Genomic DNA, 7,876 nt, shown 5'->3' on the forward strand with positions numbered 1-7,876 from the left:
AACAAGCATCTCCTCAAGCATCTGAACTAGCATCTCGACAAGCAACTCAACAAGCAACTCTCTCCATTATCCCAAGATTGTGCAGGGCATTTGCATATACCTCTTGAGGGCATGTAAGTCTTGGAGGTAGCATCCCAAAGTTCTCTAGCCTTTCCTTGTTTGCATGGGGTATTTTATACCCATTGCCCCCTGCATGGTTCAAGATTTCAATCATGCAAGCTTGTAGAGATAGGAAAACTCTGTTCAGCTTGTAAACATCATAGTTTTCAAATTCATCTAGCACACCCTTGATAAGATCCTGAAGCGTTCTAGGGCTTAAACAATCTGTTAGAGATTGCAACGAGCTGAAGAACCCAAGGTCAAGGCCATTCAGATCAGGGCTATTGGCAGGTTGTTGGATTAGTCTGATATCGAGTCCAGTTCTTTCCACGGCTGCTAAAAATTCTGGGTCATTAGGCAAGATATGAGGCTTAGCGTTGTCTTGCTGTATATAGATGGTTTGCCCAGCATCATTCTCAGGCCAAGATGCTTGTATTGCTGGCAGCAGGTTCTCTATCATGAACTCTCTCATTACTTGCCTGTTGACTTTTATTGACTTTGTCTCCAATGTTCCTCTGGGCCTGTTGTCGCTTCTCCTTTGAGCCGGAACTTCTTTCACAAACGGCCAAATTCTAAGTTTTCCAGAGAAGGTCACATTTCCTTCATTATCCCACCTCGGCCTAGCAATCGCTGTCAAGAACATAACCTTTCCAATACAACTGCCGTTTTGCAGAGTTCTTGTAGGCTCTTCCTCCCCATACAACAGATAATAGTTCCTTTTTCTCTTGGTCATATAGAACCATTTCTCATCGATATGAATAATGTTGTGCATGGTCTTGAATTTTGGCCTTTCAGTTTGTGTTGTTGTCTCATCGAGCATTGACAAGCAAAATTTCATTCTATCCTTCTTGTTCTTTTCATTTAGAGCTGGCTTCAAACAATTTGTATCCCTCTTTATCAACTTGAGCATGAACTTCCGGTGGAGTGTCGTAGGGATGCACCCGAGTTGCCAGGCAAGTGACCTGATAGTAAACCTCCTGTTTAGTGGGATGGTAGGGATTTGCTCTAGATTGATGTCTTTCGGCTTTCTTCCACAATTTCCTTTCCTCTGACCTGAAACATCTACGTCTAGACCTTCAGCAATTTGCTCCATCGCTTTCTTCCAAATCCTTTGTATATTCCAGACACCCACTCCAAAGAAATCAGCAATATTTTTCTTGTCATCTCTCTTAAATTTTCCCCCTCTACTCATGCACAATGTATGCATTGCAACATAAGCAGCATATCTTTTCTTGTCATCTAGGATATCCCTTTTCTGAACTGCTTGCTCAACACCTGCACAAAGAAAATATATTATATATGATCAAATGGAGTACAACAATGCATTTACACAAGTCATTTGAGTCGTTTACTCTCTACTCATGATCATTTGAGTCATTTACCTTGAACAATTGCATCTCCTACATCTTCGTCCATCTCATCTCTTACATCTTCGTCCATTTCATCTTCATCTTCTGCAGGTGGGGTGTAGTTGAGGTCTGGGAGATCCATGTTCTCCAGGCAACTAAAAAGAACTTTCAAGGTAAGAGGTTGAACTTTCAAGATGCACACCAGTACATTTTGGAAATGAAAATGATCAATTGGAGCAGTACAACATTATTGCATACTTTGTTTGCACTATTCTCTTGCTTGCACTGCTTGTTTAACGTTAAATGATCAGATGGAAATGAAAATGATCTTTGAGTAGTTTAGTGTAGGACTTGGAGTAGTACATGAATACTGAATTTGTATACTGAATTTGGAGTATGAAGCAGCTGTATGGATTACTGTTAATTTTGCATACTGAATTTTGAGTAAAATGGAGTAGCTCTGTCACTGAATTTGGTTGGTAAAGATGCAGTAGCAGTAGGAGTTTTTACTACACCTAACTAACGTAGCTGCTGGGGTTATTTAGTTATCGCACCTAATTAATTATCATGTGTAATCTGAATGATGTGCGTACCAACTGATGATGGTTCTCAAGTTTAGCATGCATCACCAAGTTAATTTTGCTTTGAGTACATTTAACTTGGAGTCCTCCGGTACTCCAAGATTTGCTACTCAAACAAATTTGGAGTACTTGCACTTGCACACAACACTACTCAGCAATTTTCAATTAATTTTCTTGGATTACTCCATCTTGCTCTGTTAGGTTATCTTGTTTTTCTGTTAATTATTCGATCTTGGATACTTGGAGTACTGATGATGATTGCTGCTGTTATGTTAGGACTTGCAAGCAGTAGTTTTAGTAGTTTAGTGTAGGACTTGCAACAAGAGGAGAGCTACTGTAGTATACTCCTCTTGTGACCTCCATATTCTTGCTCTCTTCTCTCTCTTCCCTCTTCTACAGTAATATGAGCCCAACAGTAATATGACTTGTGACCTTGAATTTTTTTCCATCAGATTGTTTTAAAGAAGGGCTATTGAAAAAAGATGTGTGAGGGCATCAGTCACTCTCATGCCGGCATGCCGCACTTTCAGCTAGCAGGTTGGTATCTCAACATTTCTCCATTCAAGTCATTTCCCATAGTGTTTTTTTCGAAGCACTAACTGCAAATTTGCATACTAATAATGACCGGAGTATTTTATTTACATCAAATTATGTCAAACAGTTTAGATTGTTCAGTCATACCATAGTGTTTAAAAGTTTGGACATTCTGAAGATTCAAATAAAAATAGCCATGTGCACAGTTTACTTGATCATGTCAAGTTACAGGTGAAAGAGACCCTCTTATGGGAATAATGGAGTACAGAAATGATAGTGAGTTCCAAGTAAGGCTGAGGTAAAATTTTCGGAGGCCATGCTCTATGTTTTACCACTACCCTTCTTGGTATTCATGCTCCTGATATTCATACTCCTATTCCTACTCAATTTTACCTGAAATGAGAGTAGCAATTATTTTTGCCCATTAATTCATACTCCTACTGATTTGGAGTACTGATGAAACTAAGAAGTCCAAACCTGTGCTAAATTGACAGTACATGCTCATTTTTTGTATTGACAGTACAAGTCCAAACTTGTATTGACAGTACATGTTCTACTCAGTGTTCATCTTTCAGTGTTCAATATCACTGTTCAGTTTCAGTGTTAAATTTCAGTATTACTCCAAGATTGTACTACATGCAATTATTCAAATTATTTAAGACAGATGATTACATCAAGTTTATGATCATCAAATTGTTTACTCGGATGCAGAGGGAGTAATGGGCGAGGAGATGAACCTAGGAGAGCAAAATTGAGAACTCCAGCTAAAGCAGCTCCTGCCCAGCGGCGAGGACTTCAGCGGCAGCAGCACCTGTGCATGGGGAGGAACAGCCCCTGGGCGCGCGTAGGCAGCAGCTCGCCTCCACTAGCGGTCGGCAGCAGAGCACCAGCTCGCCTCCACCAGCGGCCGGCAGTAGATCAGCACCTCGTCTCCACCAGCGGGCGGCAGCAGAGCACCACCTGGGCGCGCGGGGGCCGGGAGGAGCCCCTGGCGTGGGAGAGGAGCGCGGGGGTGGAGGGCAGGTGGCGGAGCCGCGGAGGCGGAGGTGGAGTGCCGGGGCGGAGGTGGAGGGCGGGTGGCAGAGCCGCGGAGGCGGAGGTGGAGTGCCGGGGCGGAGGCGGAGGTGGAAGACGCTGAGGAAGATGACGGACAGATTCAAAGTTTGAACTGGGGGCATAAAGGTCCATTTTCCCATTTTCACCTGGTCGGAACATATTCCCCAGCGACATACATTTCGGAACAGAGGGAGTACATGGCAACTGCCCTAGTGTGCTTTATAAGCAGGTGGCAACTCTTTTTTTTTACCCGAACATGTCAGTTGCCATGTATTTTGCAGGGTATACGGCAACTGCCCTAGTGTGCTTGTAAGCAGATGGCAACTCTCTCTTTTTTACCCGAACATGTTGCTTTGCCATGTCTTTTTGTAGCGCTACACGGCAATTGCCTAGTGTTAGTAGGTGGCAACTCCTAAGGTTTTCAAACCATGGCAACTGTAGTAAACCAGACCATAAATGGCAACAGCCGCAGTTGCCCAAAAATGGCATCTGGAACTTGTGACATGAGATGGCAACTACAGTTGAGCAACCATGGCAACTGTAGTTATCCGACATGGCAACCATAGTTCAGCGATATGGCAACTGCAGTTAAACGAACATGGACGAGGGTCTGGACCATGACAACTACGGGCGCGCGATGACTGTCACGCGGGGTGTGCGGGACCACGAGGTACGAGGCCTGACGTACGGGGCGTGTGGGCGTTATCTATTTCGCCCACACGCACACGTGTGAGGGGGATTGGGAAGGAAAAAAGAGGTGTGTGGGCATTACTTGTTTTGCCACACGTAGGTGTGTGGACTGTTCCTCTTATACATCACACAAAATGTGTGGGCAGACCCCCTAATGCCCACACGTGTGACACTTATCGGCGTCCTATAATAATAGTAATAAATAAAAGTTAATACGTAACATGAATGGAGTCGGATTCAGGTAATTCCTTTACGTACACGTACAAGACCTACTCGATCAGGAAACGCAGCTCCGATTCAGCGATCCCAAATAGTGGATCTCGACCCAACTTGCAGGGCCGCTCCTGATATTTCCGGGGCCCGGGGCGAAACTAGGACTCGGGGCCCTTGTTTTGTTAGGCCTCAAAATAGTAATCTCATCTTTGTATAGACTCGTTTCTTAGCAAATTATTATCATCCTTGCTAAAAAAAGCAAATTATTATCATCTTGTTTCATAATAATACGAAAATGTCAACTAAGGATTCAGTAGCAGAACGAGCCTTAGATGCTTTTATTTCTCTCTGGTGTTATTGTAGCTCGCTTCGCATATCTGATTATGTTGGTTTCATGGTGGTTTCTTTAATAGAAATCGGAGGGGAAACCCTCTTTTGCTAAAAAAAAGTAGCAGAACGAGTTAACTAGAGAAAGTGCTGAATAGGATAGAAAGAGCACTGATTAAAGGTTTGATGTTTGAAGGTTTGAATTATTATCCTGAGGTTTCAAGTTTTTGAAGCTTCATTCGCAGCAACACAGACCTTTTACGTGATGTCTACGGGAGTATGAGTGATTTTTTATATAACCATATTTGGGTTGAAGCTATGCCTGTAAGAATAGCCGAGTCCATCTTCCAATTCTAACCGAACTTGCAATCAACAAAGAAGGCTCCGTATTGTCCCGGCAAAGTCCAAACAAAATTAAGAAATAGTCAAACAAAGAACAGTGCAACACAAAGGGCAAATGAATCAGCGGAGCGGGCACATGCATGCATGGACTCAAAATTTTGAACCACAGCACATGCGAACCCACATAAGAGATTAGCTATTATATACCGCACCTTGAAACGTGAACAAACCGAAAGGGAAATAGAGTGGAAGGGGAGGCGTAGAGTACTCAGAACCGATTATGGATTACCTTATAGATGGGCGGCTTGTCTTGCCCATCAGATCTATAAACTTCGACGGCTGCGCATGGCAGCGAGTGGAAGGGGACTTGGAAGAACATCGTCTAGGCGCATGGCGGCGACCGGATTTACTTTGGCGGCGCGACTCGTGATCGGGCGCCCCCGGAGAAATAGGATCGTGGAAACGCGGGCGAACTCACGATCGGAAGAAGGAATACATGACGAAGTGGGCTATGTGCGACTTGGGCCATGGGCTACCGAGCAATGCTACACCTACGAAGAGCTACGTTCAGTTTTACGTAATTAGCCACTTGGCATTGTGTGATTGGAAGTTAGGGGGAAGAGGGGCCCACCCCCACTGAAAATCAGGGGGGGAGAGAATGGGTGAAGGAAAGTTACTGTTAGGAATTAATTAATAGGTTAATTAATTATTAATCTATGCTAATGTCGGTGGCCATGTTTGGCAACCGTCTCCTTTGTAACCACCTTGTAACGAGGGTATAAATACCCCAATGTTCAATCAATGAAACAACTATTCCATCATTTGCTCCTCTCTCTCGTTTCTCTCTAAACACGTTATCAGCACTTTGCCCTAAAAGAGCGATTAGGCCGCGAAGAGTGAAGAGCGACAGCACCGATGGGCGACCGCCCTCACACACATCCGTGAATCACCGGGGACTCCCTTTTTCTCCGGCCACAACGTCGTCCTCGTTGACGGATCCCCAGGCCCTCGGCACCGGCGTGCGTCTTCGCGGCGCAATATTCGACGCGGCGCCCGCGACGCTGCTCCACGACGAGTGGCGTCGTTTCCCGCGGCAAGGCCGTCCCAGGCGCGTGGCATGGAGAGGCCATCCGGCGCAACGCACATATGACCTCTCCCGCTGGCGTGACTCACAGATCCGGCGGCACAGGCGTCCAACGGCCGAGACGCGCGGCCGCACCCGAAGATATGGCTCTCGGCCGGTCCTCTCCACTGACGGCGAGCGCATTTGGCGGCTGCTCGCCATCTCCAGCGCGCCGCAGCGGCCTGAGGTAGCGGCCCTCTACGGGGAGGCAGCGCAGTGCCCCAGGCGACGTCCAGCGGACAGGAGCGGCCAACGGCCGGAGCCCAGCGTGAAGAAAACCCATGAGGCAGCACGACGACTTTCAATCGGCAACACAACCGCCCTTCCTAATAATTCTTCAAAACGGAGATGTAGTCTGTGCAACGACGAACCAAGCGAATCAATCGTTCGTGGCTACAGAGAGAAAGACAAGAGCATCTTATCTCTTTGGTCATTTGACGTTTTACCACGTCTAGTTACCCTTATTAGCATATAAGTTCTGTAACTAGCATATAGGCCCACAAGTTCTCTGTTTTTATGCAGTCGAACCAACCCTCTGCTATTCTGTATTGCAAGCCATCAGACTTAGTAGTAGTACTCCTTCAACAGAAGTCATCAGGCTTAATGTCATTTTAGATTTTAGTAAATACCTTGTTGAATCATATTGGTTGAGTCCCCAGGGATTTAGCCTATGTTAATGGGTGCATCGATCATTCCATCCGGAATGGACCCAAAGATACTAGCATTCTTTATGATATGTGCAACAACTATGTTTTGCAATTGATTTTTCTTCTTCTTCTTCTTGCAAATCATGATGTAAATTCAAAACAAGGATTGTGAAGTGTCATACTGAATATGACTACATCATATTTTATTTGCGAATCACAAGGTATGATGGCATCTACTGTGTAATTTGCAGATTATCCATCAATACTGTGAGGTCTACGTCTTGTCATTTTGATAAGATGACTACCTTCAAAGTGCTTTTTCCAAATATTAATGTGACTATTTCAAATGTTATTTGTGAATCACAAGGTATTGGTGGTATCTACTGCATCATTTGCAGATTATCCACCACTACTGTGAGGTCTACACCTTGTTATTTTAACAAGATGACTACCTTCGAAGTGCTCTTCCAAATATTAATATTATATGTGACTACCTCAAGATATCATAAGGTAATACTGGCATCTACTGCAAATTTTGCAGATTATCCACTATTACTGCAAGGTCTACATCATGTCACTTTGACAGATGATTACCTTCAAAGTGATTCCACACATTTTGCATAACATAAGGTAATAGAATTATGAACATCTACTGACAAAAGTCAGACTATGTTTTCTATTACTGCAAGATCTACACCGCATCCGGTTATTATCTTCAAAGTGTTATGCTCTATAAATTGAGGTCTACACATGAGTGTATAGCATCAGCTATCATAAAATTTGCTCCTCTGAAGCAATTATTGTTGTTCACTAAAATTATTTACTCTCATAGTAAAATAATAATAATAATATTGATCTTACATGTTAAAATGGCATTTTTCTTCTATTATCAATTGTTTAAGCATCATTTTGCTT

The 7,876-nt window shown here is 43.9% G+C and overlaps 1 long non-coding RNA gene across 2 annotated transcripts in view; it reads left to right on the forward strand.

Moving 5' to 3' along the window:
• Positions 1 to 3,700, forward strand: part of LOC119270701 — a 7,563-nt gene extending 3,863 nt beyond the window's left edge. The window contains exons 2-4 of one of the 2 annotated variants that reach the window (XR_005134274.1): positions 1,560 to 1,621; positions 2,482 to 2,566; positions 3,275 to 3,700. This is a non-coding gene — a long non-coding RNA (uncharacterized LOC119270701). Of the gene's footprint in view, positions 1 to 1,559; positions 1,622 to 2,481 lie in introns of both variants that reach the window. The other variant, XR_005134273.1, reaches the window with a different exon arrangement.
• Positions 3,701 to 7,876: the final 4,176 nt, after the last annotated feature.

This window comes from Triticum dicoccoides, chromosome 3A, assembly GCF_002162155.2.
Source record: "Triticum dicoccoides isolate Atlit2015 ecotype Zavitan chromosome 3A, WEW_v2.0, whole genome shotgun sequence".
Lineage (NCBI taxonomy): Eukaryota > Viridiplantae > Streptophyta > Magnoliopsida > Poales > Poaceae > Triticum > Triticum dicoccoides.